Genomic DNA, 21608 nt, shown 5'->3' on the forward strand with positions numbered 1-21608 from the left:
AACACAGTAAAGGAGTTTAAGCATGCGTGGGATAGGCATAAGGCTATCCTAACTATAAGATAAGGCCAGGGACTAATGAAAGTATTTAGAAAACTGGGCAGACTAGATGGGACGAATGGTTCTTATCTGCCGTCGCAGTTTATGTGTCTGTGGAGGGGTGCTAGCACAAAATGCCCCATTCACTCATTCACATCCCCGTGTTACAGCTGGCAAGCTGCTTATATAAAACAAAGACACAAAGAAAAGTTAGGGAAAATACCTCCATGGCTGGTGCACTGGGGTTATTAAAATGGGGCACTTATTGCCTGTGGAACTGATCACCCACTGTCGGTAATCGTCAGAATGTCGCTTGGTGACTTACACAGAAAGTGGTAGTTGTGCTTTATTACCGGGAGCAGTAACGGAGGGAACATGTTTAACAGATCACATATCGGTAACAGACACAGTTATTGCCCACAACTCATTCACAATAATTGTTACAAATCCCGGCTGTTAGCGCTCTGCGAATTTACACATTAGTTTAGTGATCGCACAGCTGACAATCTGTTTCTGGCTGTTGCACGGATTGACAGGTAATTCCCTTCTTTGTGGCGTTAATCTCAGAGTGCGCGACTCTCCATAAAAAGTGACCTGAATCAGCCTGTTTTAATTCGCTCTGACACACCTCGTCAACAGCAAGATTAGCAGCTTGAAATGTGCGGCTAGGAAGGGGTTAATGCTGGCGATGGGGGTACAGTGCTAGATAAACCCTGTGATTTTCAGGGCTCTGAGAATAAATAACGCCTGATTTGGGGGATAGAACACCTGGGACTCATTTGTGAACAGAAACAAAGCGCTGGAAATGAAACATTACGCATATATTGTGTGGCGAAGATTTAACAAGATCTCGATTTCCACCTCCTAAGCTCTGTATTTATAATATGAATATAAATGATCAGGTGTAGTGTGCATGGGGGGTAGTGTTTATCCAGCCAGTTTAAAATAAAAATAAATAGCAATGTTATTGAGGGTAAATGTATCAATAGCAGCTAATCTTGGCACTGCAGCTATTCGTCAACTACATTCCCCAGAATGCTCAGAAAGCCTTTCAAAGAGATACATATTTATTATCAAAGTATAATCTGCACCTCACTGGGGGCAGCCATATTGGGATAATTTGCATATCTTGCCTTCCCCAGTAATAGAAGCAAATGTGCCTGGGGATAATTAGGAGGCGGAGCTTGAGGAAGGGAGGGGCTTCTGCACAGGATTTGCCACCCAAGGCATATCTCTGCTAAACTAAAATATTCCCAAAACTTTCAATGTGATCCCTGCTAAGTTACTGAAATCTTAAGTATAATAGGGCATATCCGTGTGGAGTGAATGGTAGCAAAATAAAAACTAGTTGTAAAATTAAAGCCATAATGGTGAACGTAAAACATATTCTCCAACGAGTTACAGTCACAGCTCGGCCATTTAAGCCTGAATTTTGCTGTATTGTAAATGATAAACGAGACATTGAACACATTCCTTGCTGTATATTACAGCCTGTGTCACTAAAGTGGGCATTTCTGAGCAATCATAGTGGATTTAAAGTTCATTTTCCATTTTAACTAATAATATTGCTGATCTGGCTACTTTAACCTAACATCCGTACTGTACTGAGTAACCTGCTGGGCAGATTGTATAGAATGCTGCCCTCTGCTATGGGCAATTCATATGTTGCAAGGAGGAAGGGGCGGATCCGGAACCCAATCTCGGGAGGGGCACATGGTTATTTATAGAAACAATCCAGGCACAATAACCACAACAGCTCACTGTACTGGTTATGGTGCCAGGAGTATCGTGGAACCGAAACAGAGTAAGTAGTGAAATTGTTTAGGAACAGTTTGACGGCTTACCTGGGGTCTGTCGGGGTAGGGCCTGTAGTAGGGGACAGGGGCAGTGTGTGTGTATGAGTGGTGTACTGTGTGTGAGGGGTACAGTGTGTGTGTATGAGTGGTGTAGTGTGTGTGCGGGGTACAGTTTGTTTGTGTCTATAAATGATGTAGTGTGCGAGAGGTGCAGTGTGAGTATGTTTGGGGCTGTGTGTGTGAATGAGGGGGGCAGTGTGTGTGTGTGTGAAATGCAGTGTGTGTTTGAGGGGTCAGTGAGTGTGTGTATGTGTGGGATAGTGTGTGTGAGGGATGCAGTGAGGGTGAGTGAGGGATGCATTGTGTGTGAGGGGTGCAGTGATTGTATGGGGGGCAGTGTGTGTAAGGGGTGAGGTGAGAGTATGGGCAGCAGGGTGTGTGAGTGAGGGGTGCAGTGTGTGTGAGGGGTGTAGTGAGAGTATGGGCAGCAGGGTGTGTGAGTGAGGGGTGCAGTGTGTGTGAGGGGTGTAGTGAGAGTATGGGCAGCAGGGTGTGTGAGTGAGGGGTGCAGTGTGTGTGAGGGGTGTAGTGAGAGTATGGGCAGCAGGGTGTGTGAGTGAGGGGTGCAGTGTGTGTGGGGGGCAGTGAGTGTATGGGAGGGGTGCAGTGAGTGTATGAGGGGCAGTGTGTTTGAGGGATGCAGTGAGTGTATGGGGGTACAGTGTGAGTGAGGGGTGCAGGCTGAGCTCCGGAGTCCTCTCTCGCTCCCATGCCAGCTGCCAGCAATGTGCCTGTGGGCCAGAGGGAAGATCTCTGATCTCCTCTCCGTTACGTGAAAGCACACAGCAGGGCTGGCACTTGCATAGCGCCAGCCCTGCATGGGAGAGTGAGGGAGAGCCAGGGGGGAGGCAAGAGAGAAGGAGCGTTGTTCAATTTCTTGGAGGGAGGGGGGTGTGCAATTGCCCCATTGCCCCCCCCCCCCCCCCCCCGGATCCGCCACTGCACGGAGGGGCCTATTTATTAATCAAAGAGGAATCCAAAGGAACTGCTTAGTGAATGGCTGTTAATGGGAACCTCCAGGCACCACAACCACATTTCTGCAGCGTTTTGTGAAAGGGTGGCTACTAATTGGCTTAGCGCACCAGCTGGCACTGTAAGCCAATAAGCTGCGCCCTTGTCTGAGACTTACTGTTTCAAGACTTGGAGAAAAGCGAGATGAGAGGAGCTAAAAAGCGTTGTGGTTAAAACATTCATTAATGGTTAAATCCTTAAAGGTCAGCCAGCGTGAGGGACACCATAACAACTTCATAGCGATTGCATTGTTCCTTTAATAAATAACTTTGCATAATGTAACTGCTGCATACTACAGAGACAAACTTTTCTCGCACTGTGCAAAGTGTCTAGGAAACCGTGGAGGATCTGTTACAGTATCACGTCCTGAACACACAGAGAGATAGACGGATACTGACAGCTGCCGTCACAGCGTCCTGACATCCACAAACATTTCCCCAGCTGATAGCACCCTTTCACTATTGGCAAACTGTGGCAACTTGCTGATTCTTGTTTCATTCAGGGTGTAGCAGAGATAAAGATGGAGAGTATTTGTAAATCCTAAGGGAACTCCTAGAAAACAATACGGGGTTCCGCTAACCCTGTTGGTCACAGTCTGAATTTTAACCTTTAAGCATTGAACACTGTGAGGTACGGTTCCAATCCTGCCTGCAAATCGCTGGAAGGGTTAACGCAGGGAGAGTGATTTTTCCCGATTATGTCAGAAAATATTTCCTGATCTCGGATGTGGGATCGAGCCTCCCCAGAACGCACGCTGATCTGCCCCGGCTTCCTTCCTCAGGCTGGCCGGGATATGCTACTAATTGTGTTCATATCTATATTTTTAAAAGTGCTTTCTGTTCCTAAAAAAGGACATTTTGACAAGCACCGGTCCCACGCTGTGCCACAAATAGTCTTCTGTCCTGCCAGTGACCTGCCTGGCTATACGTGGCACAGAGAAAGAGCATAATGGGTTAAAATGGGCAATATTAAAAGGTTCGTTTTTTTATTCATTTCTAGCACAATAAAATGGAAGCACAAATAGTGATATCAGTCAGAATTCGCAAGACCACAGTTTGAAGATAAAATTGTAAAATACATTAAACTATAATGACGCTACGTAACCATGAGTGCTGAATCGACATTTTCCTATAATGGAAACGGCTCCATTTCAGTTTAATTAAACAGTGTGGATATTGTAAATACATGCGCCTTCCTAACAATACCATCACTGAGCTCTAATATGCTTCTCTGACGTACGTGTTTACCTGGTCATCACAGGCGCTGCTGGAGGGAGCTTCGGGGCAGAAGTCGCAGGTGTGGGGATCTTAAGCCCCAGATGTGAACAGTTGGTGGATCATGTAACAGGACATTAGTGCTTTTATTTTTAAATGTACATCAGGGAGCCACCACTCAAAGCAGCCGCCTACTATATGTAGATAGATCGCAGGTGTAGAACTTAGCCCGAGGAGGTGGTGCCCCCAGGTGATTGTCAGGAGGGGGTACTGTGGATTAGAACGTTGCTGATACCCCTCTATTAGTTCGGTAGTGGCAGGATCACACTGAATACCTGGCCTTGTAGATTGTTTCTTTAAGATCCTGGAGAGCAACGGCAGCTGGTTATGGGTAGAGAAGAGGGGACAAGATTTACAAAGGTGGGGACATAACATAAAAAGGCGGGATATGGTTTAGCGTCCCACCTCGCTGTTAGTGTAGGGGTTATGGAATTATACTTTGAGCACAAGCCCCCGGTGTTTCTGTAACCCAGTAAAAGTCCTGCTGGTCAATACGATTTTGAGGACAGCCTTCTCCAAGCATTGAGACATTACTTGTTCATTGTGTGATGCTTGTGCACAGGTGGTTTACATTCAGCTAGTCCTGTAACTCTGCTGTTGGTTACACCAGAGTTTATGATAGGGTTCGACAGGAAGGGGGGGGTGAATATTTATGCAGTCAGTAGCAATTAATCTGTTTGCTTTAAACTCAGCTTTTGTGTCACAGTAGAAACGTTTTCCCCTCCGTAGTATTAGGTGTGTTGTGTATACAGGTGTGTTACGATTGTTTCAGCGACCAATTTGTGTCAACTAAAATGTCATTGCAATGTCACCGCAATGACATTAGGACACAAATCAGATATTGATCAAAGGCTGAATGACGTGAAAGCAGGAGACATCTGATTGTAGCAGGTAAAATAACACAAATCAGCAATATTTACCAATCTCAATAAAAGGTTAGTGAATTAAATCTTCTCCATCGTTCTCCCATTAACCCCTTTATGCCAAGACATATATTCAGTTAAACGATCTAAAAGAAATATAATAAATTTACATATATAGAAAAACTTCATTTCCGTTTAATCACCTTTTACAGTTTCATTGTCACACGAACAGATGGCCTAATTTTCATTTAATTAACATCTCTGTGTAGGTGCTGAACTGAACGCTCGCTAGAATTTTATATCCTCTGCGCATCTCTCCGTACGCATCGTATAGCTGTCGCATTCTGACTGGCTGAGACGTTATCTGGAATTAGTCCCCAAAGATTGTTTGTAAAGGGAGACGTTTAACCAAAACTGAGCGTCAGAGTAACGCAAAGCAGCGACGGATCTGTAACTAATCCTTCCACGTGCTGGCAAGGAATCTTTGGAACCGAGATGACAGAAAAAAAAAAAAACTCTTTAACTCCATAAAGGATCAATGTCCCATTGTACAGCGCTACAGAATCTGATGGCGCTATATAAATAATAAAATAATAATAATGTAACAGTTAGACAAATGTTTGTCTCCCATCTTCTAGATCAGATTCCATCCTCAAGAGTCAATTCTCCAAATCACCATGTAAGCAAACATAGCTGAATCTGGCGTACATTCACTAAACTAGAAATTTGCTGATAACTGATACTAAAACTGCAGATTTTAGGCTCAATTCGGCTTCTATTATTTTGCCTAAAATTTGCCAGTTCTCTTCAGTTCGTGGTGTTGTGGATAACCCTGTTGGTAGCGCTGCGTTATATGCTGCAGTTATAGTGCAATAATCATTCAATGCTGAATGCCCCATCGTGCTAAAGCTATTCGTATAGATCTAATGGTTCAGCATGCTGGGGGCATCCATCGTAATCATATTAAAAGGATTATTTCTCCCCAATTTATTTATTCTGTCCATTTGACAGGAATAGGGAGGAGTTAATATGTCATTTCACACTCTCCAAAAAAGCTTGCAATTTATTGGAAGATGGGCAGTAATGTTATAAATGAATTCATAATTAAATTCTAAATGTAATGGATAAAAAAGGAACAAAACAAAATGATTGAATGATAAAACTAAAAAATAAATAAACAGTTACTTCTATTTGTTTCTAAGGAAAGTGGGAAATAGTATAATCTAAAAGTATCCCTGACTCGTTACAGAGATAGAGTGTCTGTCATTGTGCGACTCTGACCTATACTAAGCTCTGTGGCGTGACGCTGGCACTGGTCAGGCTCGGAAATCAGGCTGTACGCAGCCCAGGGGGAGGAAGGTGAAGACAGGAAAGGCAGAGGTTCTGCAGATAATGATAGGAGGTCTGGTGAGGGCTTGTTTCCTGCGCTACAGATGGGCAGAAGATCTTTCTCAGGATCTTATCAGAGAGAGAACTCTCGACTCGCTCTCACTTCCCTTCAGACATTGGCTGGGCTCAGGCTCTTCCACTGGCCGTTTCCGGAGCAGCTGCTGACCACGAGGGAGTAGGTCGGTGGCCCCAGCGCCACGGACCACAAACTAAAACCCAATGTTTTGCTAACCGCCTAGACATTAGTGAGGGGAGCCCTTATCTCAGCCGTGCCACCGCTGCTAAACTTAGCACGTGGACACCTGGCATGGCAAAGACAAGATCTCATCCATTAACCACGTCTAAACATATCGAACTATTCACTAAACACTGAACTAGATGTTTGTATAGAATAGTAATAATAATAATAATAATAGTAATAATCAGGGGACGAGGGAGTTTCACCAGGTGAGCTGCTTCAGAGTATTTAGTGAAAATATATAAGGTTATACAAACTGACAGTTTGTTAGGAATTCACCAATGGGTTTTATTTACTAAACAGTGAATTTATCCAGCTGGAAATAGGAAAACACCATTCAGGTCAAAATAGCCGGTTTGGTCCTAATTTGACTATTTTGACATGAAATTTCGATGTACGATTCCCCACTATTCACCATGCAGTGAGTTAACCTGGTGGGAACTGAAAGGGGATTGAAATGATTGGGCAAACTCCCTGCATTGCTGCATGTTTCTGTTTCAGCTACTTTGGCTTAAGTTCTGCAATTTTGCAGTTCTCAGCAGAACCCTGATGTAGGGAATAAAACTAATGAAGACGCTGCTTTGGTGCACAGGAAAGTGAGTGGCTGCATTCTATGACTACATTCTATGGCTGCATTCTATTACCGCATTGCATGGCTGCATTCTATTACCGCAATGCATGGCTGCATTCTATTACCGCATTGCATGGCTGCATTCTATTACCACATTGTATGGCTGTATTCTATTACCGCATTGAATGGCTGCATTCTATTACCGCATTGCATGGCTGCATTCTATTACCGCATTGTATAGCTGCATTCTATGACTACATTCTATGGCTGCATTCTATTACCGCATTGCATGGCTGCATTCTATGACTACATTCTATGGCTGCATTCTATTACCGCATTGCATGGCTGCATTCTATTACCGCATTGCATGGCTGCATTCTATTACCGCATTGCATGGCTGCATTCTATTACCGCATTGTATGACTGCATTCTATTACCGCATTGTATAGCTGCATTCTATGACTACATTCTATGGCTGCATTCTATTACCGCATTGTATGGCTGCATTCTATTACCGCATTGTATGGCTGCATTCTATGACTACATTCTATGGCTGCATTCTATTACCGCATTGTATAGCTGCATTCTATGACTGCATTCTATGGCTGCATTCTATTACCGCATTGCATGGCTGCATTCTATTACCGCATTGCATGGCTGCATTCTATGGCTGCATTCTATTACCGCATTGTATGACTGCATTCTATTACCGCATTGTATAGCTGCATTCTATGACTACATTCTATGGCTGCATTCTATTACCGCATTGTATGGCTGCATTCTATTACCGCATTGCATGGCTGCATTCTATGACTGCATTCTATGGCTGCATTCTATTACCGCATTGCATGGCTGCATTCTATGACTACATTCTATGGCTGCATTCTATTACTGCATTGTATGACTGCATTCTATAACCGCATTGTATAGCTGCATTCTATGACTACATTCTATGGCTGCATTCTATTACCGCATTGTATGGCTGCATTCTATTACCGCATTGTATGGCTGTATTCTATTACCGCATTGTATGGCTGCATTCTATTACCGCATTGTATGGCTGCATTCTATGACTACATTCTATGGCTGCATTCTATTACCGCATTGTATAGCTGCATTCTATGACTACATTCTATGGCTGCATTCTATTACCGCATTGCATGGCTGCATTCTATGACTGCATTCTATGGCTGCATTCTATTACTGCATTGTATGGCTGCATTCTATTACCGCATTGCATGGCTGCATTCTATGGCTGCATGCTATTACCGCATTGTATGGCTGCATTCTATGACTACATTCTATGGCTGCATTCTATTACCGCATTGTATAGCTGCATTCTATGACTACATTCTATGGCTGCATTCTATTACCGCATTGCATGGCTGCATTCTATGACTACATTCTATGGCTGCATTCTATTACCGCATTGTATGGCTGCATTCTATGACTACATTCTAGGGCTGCATTCTATTACTGCATTCTAGGGCTGCATTCTATTACTGCATTCTAGGGCTGCATTCTATTACTGCATTCTAGGGCTGCATTCTACGGAGCAATAGAATGTTCTTTGAAATGAAAAATCATACAATGTATCACATGGTGACATCATGTGTAATCTATGACTCCATGTGTAATCTAGGACATAATGTACAATATATGAAATCACGCAAATCTATGACTCCAAGTGCAATCTATGACATCACTGCAGTCTATGACACCATCTGTACAATCTATGACATCATGTGCAATCTATGACTCCATGTGTACAACCTATGACATCACATGTAATCTATGACTCCACGCACAATCTATGACATCATGTGTATATCTTCACCTGATTTACATTTTGGGAGTCAGCTATCATCCTCCAGTCCTGCTCTTACAGGACAGAATAATCAAATATCTTACAAACAAATATTCATACAATTTAAATTGAAATTCTTAGTCTCTGCTGTAATGGCAAAGCAACCTCGTAAACCTACACGTATTGATCCCATGTTGTGTATATTTAACCCTTTCAAGACCATTGATTCGTCCAGAACATAAGCGATTGCCTGGCCGTGATGCTGAAAGGGTTAAGGAGACGCCTATTAATATATCATTTTAATAACGTACCACGGGCCTTAATGTTATACGTCCAATATCCTGAGTTATATGAAGGTTTAAGATATCTCCCCGAAATCTGCAGACATGTGCCATTGGGATGTTATCTAAAGGTTGCATTGTATTAGAATGTTACGGCAGTATAAATTATATTAAAATGCTTTATTGCACTGCAGCGATTCTATCACAGGAACTCCACCGAGTGACAGAGCCTGACTTCATCTAATACAGTCTGTCCTCCTCAGGATTTAAAGGGGCACCATCCCTTCCCAGGATTTTAATATAACATATAATCAGGGGCGTACCTAGAGCATTTGGCACCCGGGGCGGACCCTGAGTGTGGCACCCCCCCCCTCCCCCCCCATAATAAAAATGTAAGAAAACACCCACATTTTTTTAAATGTTTTCAATAATATTTATTGCACACATTTGTAAACTGCTTGTAAAATTTGTAAAATGCGCCAGTTTTGTAGAAGGGGGAAGACCAGTGCTTTTGTAGAAAGGGGCTGGTGAGAACCTTCTAGAAAACTCCTGCCCTGCCCCTTTCTACAAAGCCCCTTGTCTCGCCCTTCATATAAAAACCCTGCACCCCGATCACATAAATTTCAGACACTCCCTACACATAAAAACCCTGCACCCCGATCACATAAATTTCATTCACTCCCTACACATAAAAATCCTGCACACCCCTTAATAAAAAACCCTGCACACCCCCTTAATAAAAAACAAAAACGAGCACAACCCCTCTTAATAACAAAAAACCTGCACACCCCCCTTATAAAAACCCTGCACACCCCCTTAAAACAAAACAAAAATCTGCAGTGCACATCCTCCCTTAATAAATAGAATACTGCAACCCCCTTAATCAAAAAAAACCTGCACCCCCATTATTTAAACCTCCCCCTTTAATTCTTTAATCCACAGCCCCCTTGAATTAATCCACACCCCCCTTAATTAATACACCTCCCTTAATTAATCCACACCCCCTTAATTAATCCACACACCCCTTAATACACCCCCTTAATTAATACACCCCCCTTAATTAATCCACCCCCCCTTAATTAATACACCCCCCTCAATTAATACACACACCCTTTGATTAATCCTCACTGCCCCTTAATTAATACACCCCCCTTAATTAATACACCCCATTAATTAATACACCCCTTTAATTAATCCTCACTCCCCTTAATTAATACACCCCCTTAATTAATCCTCACTTTCCCTTAATTAATACACTCCCCTTAACTAATACACACCCCCTTAATTAATACACCCCCCTTAATTAATCCACACCCCCCTTAATTAATACACCCCCTTAATTAATCCTCACTGCCCCTTAATTAATCCACACCCCCTTAATTAATACTCACCCCCATTAATTAATACACCCCCTTAATTAATTCTCACTCCCCCCTTAATTAATACACCCCCTTAATTAATCCTCACACCCCCCTTAATTAATCCACACCCCCTTAATACACCCCCTTAATTAATACTCACCCCCATTAATTAATACACCCCCCTTAATTAATTAATACACCCCCTTAATTAATCCACACCCCCCTTAATTAATACACCCCCCTTAATACAGCCCCCTTAATTAATCCACACCCCCCTTAATTAATACACCCCCTTAATTAATCCTCACTCCCCCCTTAATTAATACAGCCCCCTTAATTAATCCACACCCCCCCTTAATTAATACACCCCCTTAATTAATCCTCACTCCCCCCTTAATTAATACAGACCCCTTAATTAATCCACACCCCCCTTAATTAATACACCCCCTTAATTAATCCTCACACCCCTTAATACACCCACCTTAATTAATACACCCCCTTAATTAATACTCACCCCCATTAATTAATACACCCCCTTAATTAATTCTCACTCCCCCCTTAATTAATACACCCCCTTAATTAATCCTCACACCCCCCTTAATTAATCCACACCCCCTTAATACACCCCCTTAATTAATACTCACCCCCATTAATTAATACACCACCCTTAATTAATTAATACACCCCCTTAATTAATCCACACCCCCTTAATTAATACACCCCCCTTAATACAGCCCCCTTAATTAATCCACACCCCCCTTAATTAATACACCCCCTTAATTAATCCTCACACCCCCCTTAATTAATCCACACCCCCTTAATACACCCCCTTAATTAATACTCACCCCCATTAATTAATACACCCCCCCTTAATTAATTAATACACCCCCCTTAATTAATCCTCACCCCTTTAATTAAACCTCCCTCCCCTTCTTTAATTAATCCATTATCCACCCCCCCCTTTAATTAATTTAGCCCCATCACATAAAATGACTACTCACATTTTGATGATGCCTTGACCGCCTGAATATCCGTGAAGGCGGGCTGACGGCGCTGCGCACGACGTCATCATGTTGCGCGACGTCGCGGCCCGCAACACTCCTCCCCCTTCTCCTTGAATTAAGTCCCGCCGGGCGCAAAGGTGCTGCGGCTGTGCGCAGCCGCCGCAGCGTAATGATGGGGGGGTGACACATGACACTGGACGTCATGGCACCCCCCTAGTCAGTGGCACCCGGGGCGAGCCGCCCCCCCCGCCCCCCCTTTAGTACGCCACTGCATATAATTAACCCCTATGTTTAACAAATAGGTATTTCTAATGTCTCAAAATAACATTAAATATAGAAATCTGCGACACTCAGCCTGGCTTCCTGTCATTCATTGTTATAAGCTCTGTCCTTTGTACCTGGCAATCAGCAGAGAGAGAGCAAACAGTGAAGAGGAGCAATAGAACACGGTATCTATGTCTCTTCCTCCAATATACTGTGTTCTCTGGCTGCGCGTGAGCTGAACCAGATTATCTTTATCTTATCAGAAAATAATTTAAAGGAAAATGAAGCATCTAATCTCAAAGCTCGGCACGGATTATAGGCAATTTTCAATGCTTAGTTCACTGTGTAGTTTCCATGGAAGGGGTAGTTCCCCTTTAACATTTCCTCAGTCTATACAGTAAGTGTTGGCTTCAAAGTGGTCTTTGAGCTCACAACCCATAGAACACAGTAGACCATCTTTACGCCGGATATATATTTGGAGAATGGTCAGTCTTTACGCCAGGTGTAAGGTTCGAGAATGACGAGTCTTTATGACAGTTGTATAGTTGGAGAATGGTCAGTCTTTACGCTGGGTGTATAGTTGGAGAATGATGAGTCCTTACACTGGGTGTATAGTTGGAGAATGATGAGTCTTTATGACAGGTGTATAGTTGGAGAATGGTCAGTCTTTACGCTGGGTGTATAGTTGGAGAATAATGAGTCTTTACGCCAGATGTATAGTTGGAGAATAATGAGTCTTTACGCCAGATGTATAGTTGGAGAATGATGAGTCCTTACGCCGGGTGTATAGTTAGAGAATGATGAGTCTTTACGCTGGGTGTATAGTTGGAGAATAATGAGTCTTTACGCCGGATGTATAGTTGGAGAATGATGAGTCCTTATGCCGGGTGTATAGTTGGAGAATGAAGAGTCCTTACGCCGGGTGTATAGTTGGAGAATGGTCAGTCTTTACGCTGGGTGTATAGTTGGAGAATGATAAGTCTTTACGCCGGGTGTATAGTTGGAGAATGATGAGTCTTTACGCCGGGTGTATAGTTGGAGAATGATGAGTCTTTACGCTGGGTGTATAGTTGGAGAATAATGAGTCTTTACGCCGGATGTATAGTTGGAGAATGATGAGTCCTTATGCCGGGTGTATAGTTGGAGAATGATGAGTCTTTACGCCGGGTGTATAGTTGGAGAATGATGAGTCTTTACGCTGTGTATAGTTGGAGAATGGTCAGTCTTTACGCTCGGTGTATAGTTGGAGAATGAGGAGTCTTTACGCCGGGTGTATAGTTGGAGAATGAGGAGTCTTTACGCCGGGTGTATACTTGGAGAATGATGAGTCTTTACGCCGGGTGTATAGTTAGAGAATGATGAGTCATTACGCCGGGTGTATAGTTGGAGAATGATGAGTCTTTACGCCGGGTGTATACTTGGAGAATGATGAGTCCTTACGCCGGGTGTATAGTTGGAGAATGATGAGTCTTTATGCCGGGTGTATAGTTGGAGACTGATGAGTCTTTACGCTCGGTGTATAGTTGGAAAATAAGGAGTCTTTACGCCAGGTGTATACTTGGAGAATTATGAGTCTTTACGCTAGGTGTATACTTGGAGAATGATGAGTCTTTACGCCGGGTGTATAGTTGGAGACTGATGAGTCTTTACGCCGGGTGTATAGTTGGAGACTGATGAGTCTTTACGCTCGGTGTATAGTTGGAAAATAAGGAGTCTTTACGCCGGGTGTATACTTGGAGAATTATGAGTCTTTACGCTAGGTGTATACTTGGAGAATGATGAGTCTTTACGCCGGGTGTATAGTTGGAGAATGATGAGTCTTTACGCCGGGTGTATACTTGGAGAATGATGAGTATTTACGCCGGGTGTATACTTGGAGAATGTTGAGTCTTTACGCCGGGTGTATAGTTGGAGAATGATGAGTCTTAACGCCGGGTGTATACTTGGAGAATGATGAGTCCTTACGCCAGGTGTATACTTGGAGAATGATGAGTCTTTATGCCGGGTGTATAGTTGGAGACTGATGAGTCTTTACGCTCGGTGTATAGTTGGAAAATAAGGAGTCTTTACGCCGGGTGTATAGTTGGAGAATGATGAGTCTTTACGCTCGGTGTATAGTTGGAAAATAAGGAGTCTTTACGCCGGGTGTATACTTGGAGAATTATGAGTCTTTACGCCAGGTGTATACTTGGAGAATGATGAGTCTTTACGCCGGGTGTATAGTTGGAGACTGATGAGTCTTTACGCCGAGTGTATAGCTGGAGAATTATGAGTCTTTACGCCGGGTGTATAGTTGGAGAATGATGAGTCCTTACGCCTGGTGTATAGTTGGAGAATGATGAGTCTTTACGCCGGGTGTATAGTTGGAGAATGATGAGTCTTTACGCCGGGTGTATAGTTGGAGAATGATGAGTCCTTACGCCGGGTGTATAGTTGGAGAATGATGAGTCTTTACGCCGGGTGTATAGTTGGAGAATGATGAGTCCTTACGCCGGGTGTATAGTTGGAAAAGGAGGAGTCTTTACGCCGGGTGTATAGTTGGAGAATGATGAGTCCTTACGCCGGGTGTATAGTTGGAGAATGATGAGTCCTTACGCCGGGTGTATAGTTGGAAAAGGAGGAGTCTTTACGCCGGGTGTATAGTTGGAGAATGATGAGTCCTTACGCCGGGTGTATAGTTGGAGAATGATGAGTCCTTACGCCGGGTGTATAGTTGGAAAAGGAGGAGTCTTTACGCCGGGTGTATAGTTGGAGAATGATGAGTCTTTACGCCGGGTGTATAGTTGGAGAATGATGAGTCTTTACGCCGGGTGTATAGTTGGAGAATGATGAGTCTTTATGCCGGGTGTATAGTTGGAAAAGGAGGAGTCTTTACGCCGGGTGTATAGTTGGAGAATGATGAGTCCTTACGCCGGGTGTATAGTTGGAGAATGATGAGTCCTTACGCCGGGTGTATAGTTGGAGAATGATGAGTCCTTACGCCGGGTGTATAGTTGGAAAAGGAGGAGTCTTTACGCCGGGTGTATAGTTGGAGAATGATGAGTCCTTACGCCGGGTGTATAGTTGGAGAATGATGAGTCCTTACGCCGGGTGTATAGTTGGAAAAGGAGGAGTCTTTACGCCGGGTGTATAGTTGGAGAATGATGAGTCTTTACGCCGGGTGTATAGTTGGAGAATGATGAGTCTTTACGCCGGGTGTATAGTTGGAGAATGATGAGTCTTTATGCCGGGTGTATAGTTGGAAAAGGAGGAGTCTTTACGCCGGGTGTATAGTTGGAGAATGATGAGTCCTTACGCCGGGTGTATAGTTGGAGAATGATGAGTCCTTACGCCGGGTGTATAGTTGGAAAAGGAGGAGTCTTTACGCCGGGTGTATAGTTGGAGAATGATGAGTCTTTACGCCGGGTGTATAGTTGGAGAATGATGAGTCTTTACGCCGGGTGTATAGTTGGAGAATGATGAGTCTTTATGCTCGGTGTATAGTTGGAAAATAAGGAGTCTTTTCGCCAGGTGTATAGTTGGAGAATGATGAGTCTTTTGAGAATTTTGGAGTAAAATTTGCAATTAGTTCTCCACAAATCCTTTTTAATTGAATAAAGGACATTATTTTATTTTTTTAATTCTTAAATATTTTTTCTTCCACAGTTTTGTCTAAATATCTCAGCAGATTGATGATACTTTGAGCTTCTCTTTCTTCAGATTTCAATATAGTGTTAATTGTTGTCAAGGCCAATCAGGGATTATAATTACTGACCAAGCAGAAAATCCGAGATAATTCTCTTGGTTTGACTGTTTCGGTGAAAATGCGGAATATGAAGAAGGATACAGCCGTAAAGATGGACATGTAAGGTCAATAAGAGACGAAATAGACAATATCTTACCCAATATCCTTCCTGTAATACTATTTACCATAAATAATACTTTCAGCTAATATCACTGATTTGATGCTTCACAATAACTTTCCATTTAAATTCTCTCTCTTCAGCTGAAGGCAGAAAATGGTTTTCCTCAGAGATGGAAATAGCGGATGTAAACTCGAGCTGAGTCGGACAACTATTATCGGGAGCTGTACCTGTCCATCACTCAACAAACTGGACTAAAAATTAGGGAAAAGTGTGTCCCGGCTTACTGATTAAGGTTTCAAAGGTCAGAAAGTACGAAATAACAGCTGAGACAGTATTTCTGTGGGTTATATACCTAAATAAATAATTTCACACCTTAACTGAGCTCTCACAGTTATTAACTGCTTCTCCCAATGTATTGACGTTCTGATACACGGTATGAAATTGTAGCCATCTGTCTGTTCTTTCTGTTATGCGATCAGAATGTATGAGGGGATAAAAGTATCTATGATTACTTTGTTTTTTATAGATATAAAACTACACCCCAAAATTAAATCTCCCCCTTTTACATCACTTCACCTTTACAACGTCAATGTATTTATAACCCTGCGTTACAAACACCCGCCGGTGTGGAATTTCAATCCCAGAATCCTCCAGAACTGAAATGGTTCACCAAAAGACAAGAAATGAGATGTAATTTGCATTTTGATTATACATTTAATCAGGCAATCATTAAGCACTTAATTTAAAAGTGTTATACACACTTATTAAATACAAATTATAAGGACACCGGTATAATTGGTCTGCTCTCGAATTTCGTAAATAATTCTGTTTTTATAATCAACCAATCTTTTTTTCCTTTCAAGAAAAAAAAAACTATTTATATATGTGCTCTATGGAATCAGGACTATTTAAATTCAGATAATTCACCATAAAAAAAGGATAAAAAGAAAAACAACAAAAATAATTATTCTATACCCGCGTGTTTGATGCTGTACGTTACACCCCAAGCTGGCTTCATATATCAGGAAGTGGACACTGGAGATAAAAAGAAGATAAATGACCTTATCCAGTAGCCATCTCAACAGTAACATTGTATATTGAATAAATGAAAAAATATAGCCACTTGCTGAGTCACAGACCCATATTCCAGCCTGGATCTTTTCTCGAGTCTCCTTCTCGGCAGTCTACAGGGTTATTTACTAAAGGGAATTTCATATTTTAAGTCAGAGTACCCAAACTGAATGCATTGTAGATTTAGATCATTTTTAAATTTGACTTTAAATTTGAAATTAACTTTAAATTCCCTTTGAATTCTCACTTTAGATAATAACCCTGAGGGTAATAAAAATATTTTGGCTATTAAACCTGCTGAGAAAGTCCCTGTGAGGCCTGAAAACCTTGCATACCTTGTGGTCTTCGCCAAGCTAGAATGGTCAGCCATATTGGATAGAAAGTAGTAGAATGGAGACACACTCATAAACATGAATCCTGAAGGTCTGGAATTAAGCAGTTCTATGCATTGTAAAGGAGGTGTCAACTAGGATAGCTCCCACAGGTCCAAAGAGGTGGTAAATCGGGCACTTTAGGTTATTGTATCTGCACAAGAACAGGAGATTGGCCACTTCTTGTCATGTGTAGACAACAAGGTCCCAGGTTTGATGGTGATGGGAAAACAAAAGGAGTTAGGAGAATCGATAAACATTTCAGCCATTTAATTCTCTTAAAATGTTACAAAATCCACCATTCTTTTCTAATTGCTCAGCAAATCATAAACATTAAACTACGGCCAAATAAATACAAAAAGAGCATAGGCAGGTGTATTGTACCTAGGAGCAGTGGTTAGATACTCAGGAGCACTGTCTTGGCTGCAGGATGGCTTTAGATGTAGTTAAATAAAATGCTTCTTGTTGGGGTGGTGGAGGTTACAAGCGATTAATGGAGAGAATGGGGGGTGAGAGAAGTAATTTTCTCAATGACCTTCATTAGACAGATAGTTCTCATTAATTGTCAGTAGTTTCTGGTGTCCGTTGGGCTTTAGACCCAGATGTTGCCCAATTTATGAAAGCTATTCTTCATATCCCACCTACAGTGCGATTCTCCTCTCCTCCATGGGGCTTACCATTGGGTCTCTCAGCTTTGAACCTTTACAGGACATCCCTCTGATGTTCTACTTACACGGAAGACAGCTCTCCTGATGGCCTTTACCTCTGGCAGACGAGCTTGAAATAGACAGCCTTATTGGTAGAAGAATGGTGTTCAGGATATTTCTATGATCAGTTCCAGAATTCCGTTGGTTTCCAGCTTTCACCTTAACCAGGACATAGTTTTGGCCTCAACTGTTTAATTTATTTCAGCTTAATATATTTATGTGCTTACCAACACTATTTATTTGTTTTGTGCTTATCCGCCCAGGCCGCTGTTTCTGTCGCGGTTCCAGCTGGTCCCAATCGGATTGCCCGGCGTCCCATCGCGTGCCCCCTGTTGTGGGTGGCAGGAGGGTGCCTGGGATTGCCGCTTGTGTCGCCTGTAGGGGCCTTATTTTTCTCGTTTCGCCGAGTTTGTGCAGGAGCTCGTGGAGAACACGTCTCTCCGCCATGCTGGTCAGGCCCCGCCCAGTTTGGAGGGGTATTTTAAGTGTCTTCTTAATTGCTTAATAGTTTTATTTCTGTCCATTGGGAGTGGTGGGAGGAGCTTAACTCTACTGTTAATACTGCCGTGGCCCATTACCGCGAAAGGAAAATATTGGTAAGTATGAGTTAATTTTTCATTATTTACAAGGAAACCGTAGAGAGAATGCACTACGATGAGTCGCTGGTCTCCCTTTGAGAAAAGCGGCATTTCCCAGCATGCTTCACACTAAAACATGGCATACCCACTGCAGTGGATAGACCGGATTATATTGTGGAAATTTCATAACACCTGTCCCCAAAATCCAGCATGCCTTCTGTGGATCTGTCATTATATCAATTATGCATCTGTATCTGCCTTGAGGGGATCAGGTTAACGCTGAATAATTTTGGGAGTGTTTTTTTTTATAAAAATCAAATACAACTAACTTTAGACATGGAACACTGAGCTTAATGAGAGACTTCAAACAACTAGCGGAATGTCGGGAAATTCACTGAAAATCCAGCACTCTGACTGGCTGCTGACATCACATGTTTACTGCAGCCTTGTTTGCTATCAGTAATACAGATGGTTTGAAGATTGTGATGAATAATTCCGGACGATGGATATCCATGGAAAGTATCGCTCTCCTGGAATAATTCCGGACGATGGGTATCCATGTATAGTATCGCTCTCCTGGAATAATTCCAGACGATGGGTATCCATGTATAGTATCGCTCTCCTGGAATAATTCCGGACGATGGGTATCCATGGATAGTATCGCTCTCCTGGAATAATTCCGGACGATGGATATCCATGGATAGTATCGCTCTCCTGGAATAATTCCGGACGATGGATATCCATGGATAGTATCGCTCTCCTGGAATAATTCCGGACGATGGGTATCCATGGATAGTATCGCTCTCCTGGAATAATTCCGGACGATGGATATCCATGGATAGTATCGCTCTCCTGGAATAATTCCAGACGATGGGTATCCATGTATAGTATCGCTCTCCTGGAATAATTCCAGACGATGGGTATCCATGTATAGTATCGCTCTCCTGGAATAATTCCGGACGATGGGTATCCATGGATAGTATCGCTCTCCTGGAATAATTCCGGACGATGGATATCCATGGATAGTATCGCTCTCCTGGAATAATTCCGGACGATGGATATCCATGGATAGTATCGCTCTCCTGGAATAATTCCGGACGATGGGTATCCATGGATAGTATCGCTCTCCTGGAATAATTCCGGACGATGGATATCCATGGATAGTATCGCTCTCCTGGAATAATTCCGGACGATGGATATCCATGGATAGTATCGCTCTCCTGGAATAATTCCGGACGATGGGTATCCATGGATAGTATCGCTCTCCTGGAATAATTCCGGACGATGGATATCCATGGATAGTATCGCTCTCCTGGAATAATTCCGGACGATGGGTATCCATGGATAGTATCGCTCTCCTGGAATAATTCCGGACAATGGGTATCCATGTATAGTATCGCTCTCCTGGAATAATTCCGGACGATGGGTATCCATGGATAGTATCGCTCTCCTGGAATAATTCCGGACAATGGGTATCCATGGATAGTATCGCTCTCCTGGAATAATTCCGGACGATGGGTATCCATGGAAAGTATCGCTCTCCTGGAATAATTCCAGACGATGGATATCCATGGATAGTATCGCTCTCCTGGAATAATTCCGGACGATGGATATCCATGGATAGTATCGCTCTCCTGGAATAATTCCGGATGATGGATATCCATGGATAGTATCGCTCTCCTGGAATAATTCCGGACGATGGATATCCATGGATAGTATCGCTCTCCTGGAATAATTCCGGACGATGGATATCCATGGATAGTATCGCTCTCCTGGAATAATTCCGGACGATGGATATCCATGGATAGTATCGCTCTCCTGGAATAATTCCGGACGATTGTTATCCATGGATAGTATCGCTCTCCTGGAATAATTCCGGACGATGGGTATCCATGGAAAGTATCGCTCTCCTGGAATAATTCCAGACGATGGATATCCATGGATAGTATCGCTCTCCTGGAATAATTCCGGACGATGGATATCCATGGATAGTATCGCTCTCCTGGAATAATTCCGGACGATGGATATCCATGGATAGTATCGCTCTCCTGGAATAATTCCGGACGATGGATATCCATGGATAGTATCGCTCTCCTGGAATAATTCCGGACGATGGGTATCCATGGAAAGTATCGCTCTCCTGGAATAATTCCAGACGATGGATATCCATGGATAGTATCGCTCTCCTGGAATAATTCCGGACGATGGATATCCATGGATAGTATCGCTCTCCTGGAATAATTCCGGACGATGGATATCCATGGATAGTATCGCTCTCCTGGAATAATTCCGGACGATGGGTATCCATGGAAAGTATCGCTCTCTTGGAATAATTCCGGACGATGGGTATCCATGGATAGTATCGCTCTCCTGGAATAACTCCGAACGATTGTTATCCATGGATAGTATCGCTCTCCTGGAATAATTCCGGACGATGGGTATCCATGGAAAGTATCGCTCTCTTGGAATAACTCCGAACGATTGTTATCCATGGATGGTATCGCTCTCCTGGAATAATTCCGGACGATTGTTATCCATGGATAGTATCAATCTCCTGGAATAATTCCGGACGATGGGAGACGATGAGCTGACGCAGCCATGAATATCTGTGCTGTTTAGTCTTGTGACTACATCCTTATCTCCCCTGTCTGTAAAACACAGGAACGCTTAATGGCGATACGCACTACTTAATGTTTATGGAGGGAAAGTGCAAAGCAGAGCTTTTACAGGCTTTTCTTCTGATGGAATGTGTGGGTTTAATTGAATCAGAAATTAACTACTTTACTGCCAGATGGCCTGAAATTATCACACAGTGCACCCTATAAATGCTGGAATAACTGCCCTTATACACTCCTGTTAATGTTGGATTAAATATAGGGACAATCTACCATGGTTCTTGAACCAGTGAGGATAGTTTGGAACAGCACAGCACTGTGCACACTGACAGAGACACATAATACATTGTAACAAACATAGCACTGTATGCACTGACAGAGACACATTATACAATGTAACAAACATAGCACTGTGTGCACTGACAGAGACACATTATACAATGTAACAAACATAGCACTGTATGCA

General features: G+C 42.8%; 1 protein-coding gene across 1 annotated transcript in view; it reads right to left on the reverse strand.

The window, feature by feature from the left end:
• The window catches only part of LOC134573345 (asialoglycoprotein receptor 1-like), a 66206-nt gene extending 62030 nt beyond the window's left edge, over nucleotides 1-4176 (reverse strand). Inside the window, exon 1 of the mRNA XM_063433043.1 lies at nucleotides 4151-4176. The gene's annotated coding sequence lies outside the window, so the exon portion shown is untranslated. The remainder of the gene's footprint in view (nucleotides 1-4150) is intronic.
• Between the last annotated feature and the right edge of the window lie 17432 nt (nucleotides 4177-21608).

The sequence above is a fragment of the Pelobates fuscus genome, chromosome 9 (assembly GCF_036172605.1).
Source record: "Pelobates fuscus isolate aPelFus1 chromosome 9, aPelFus1.pri, whole genome shotgun sequence".
Classification (NCBI taxonomy): Eukaryota; Metazoa; Chordata; class Amphibia; order Anura; family Pelobatidae; genus Pelobates; species Pelobates fuscus.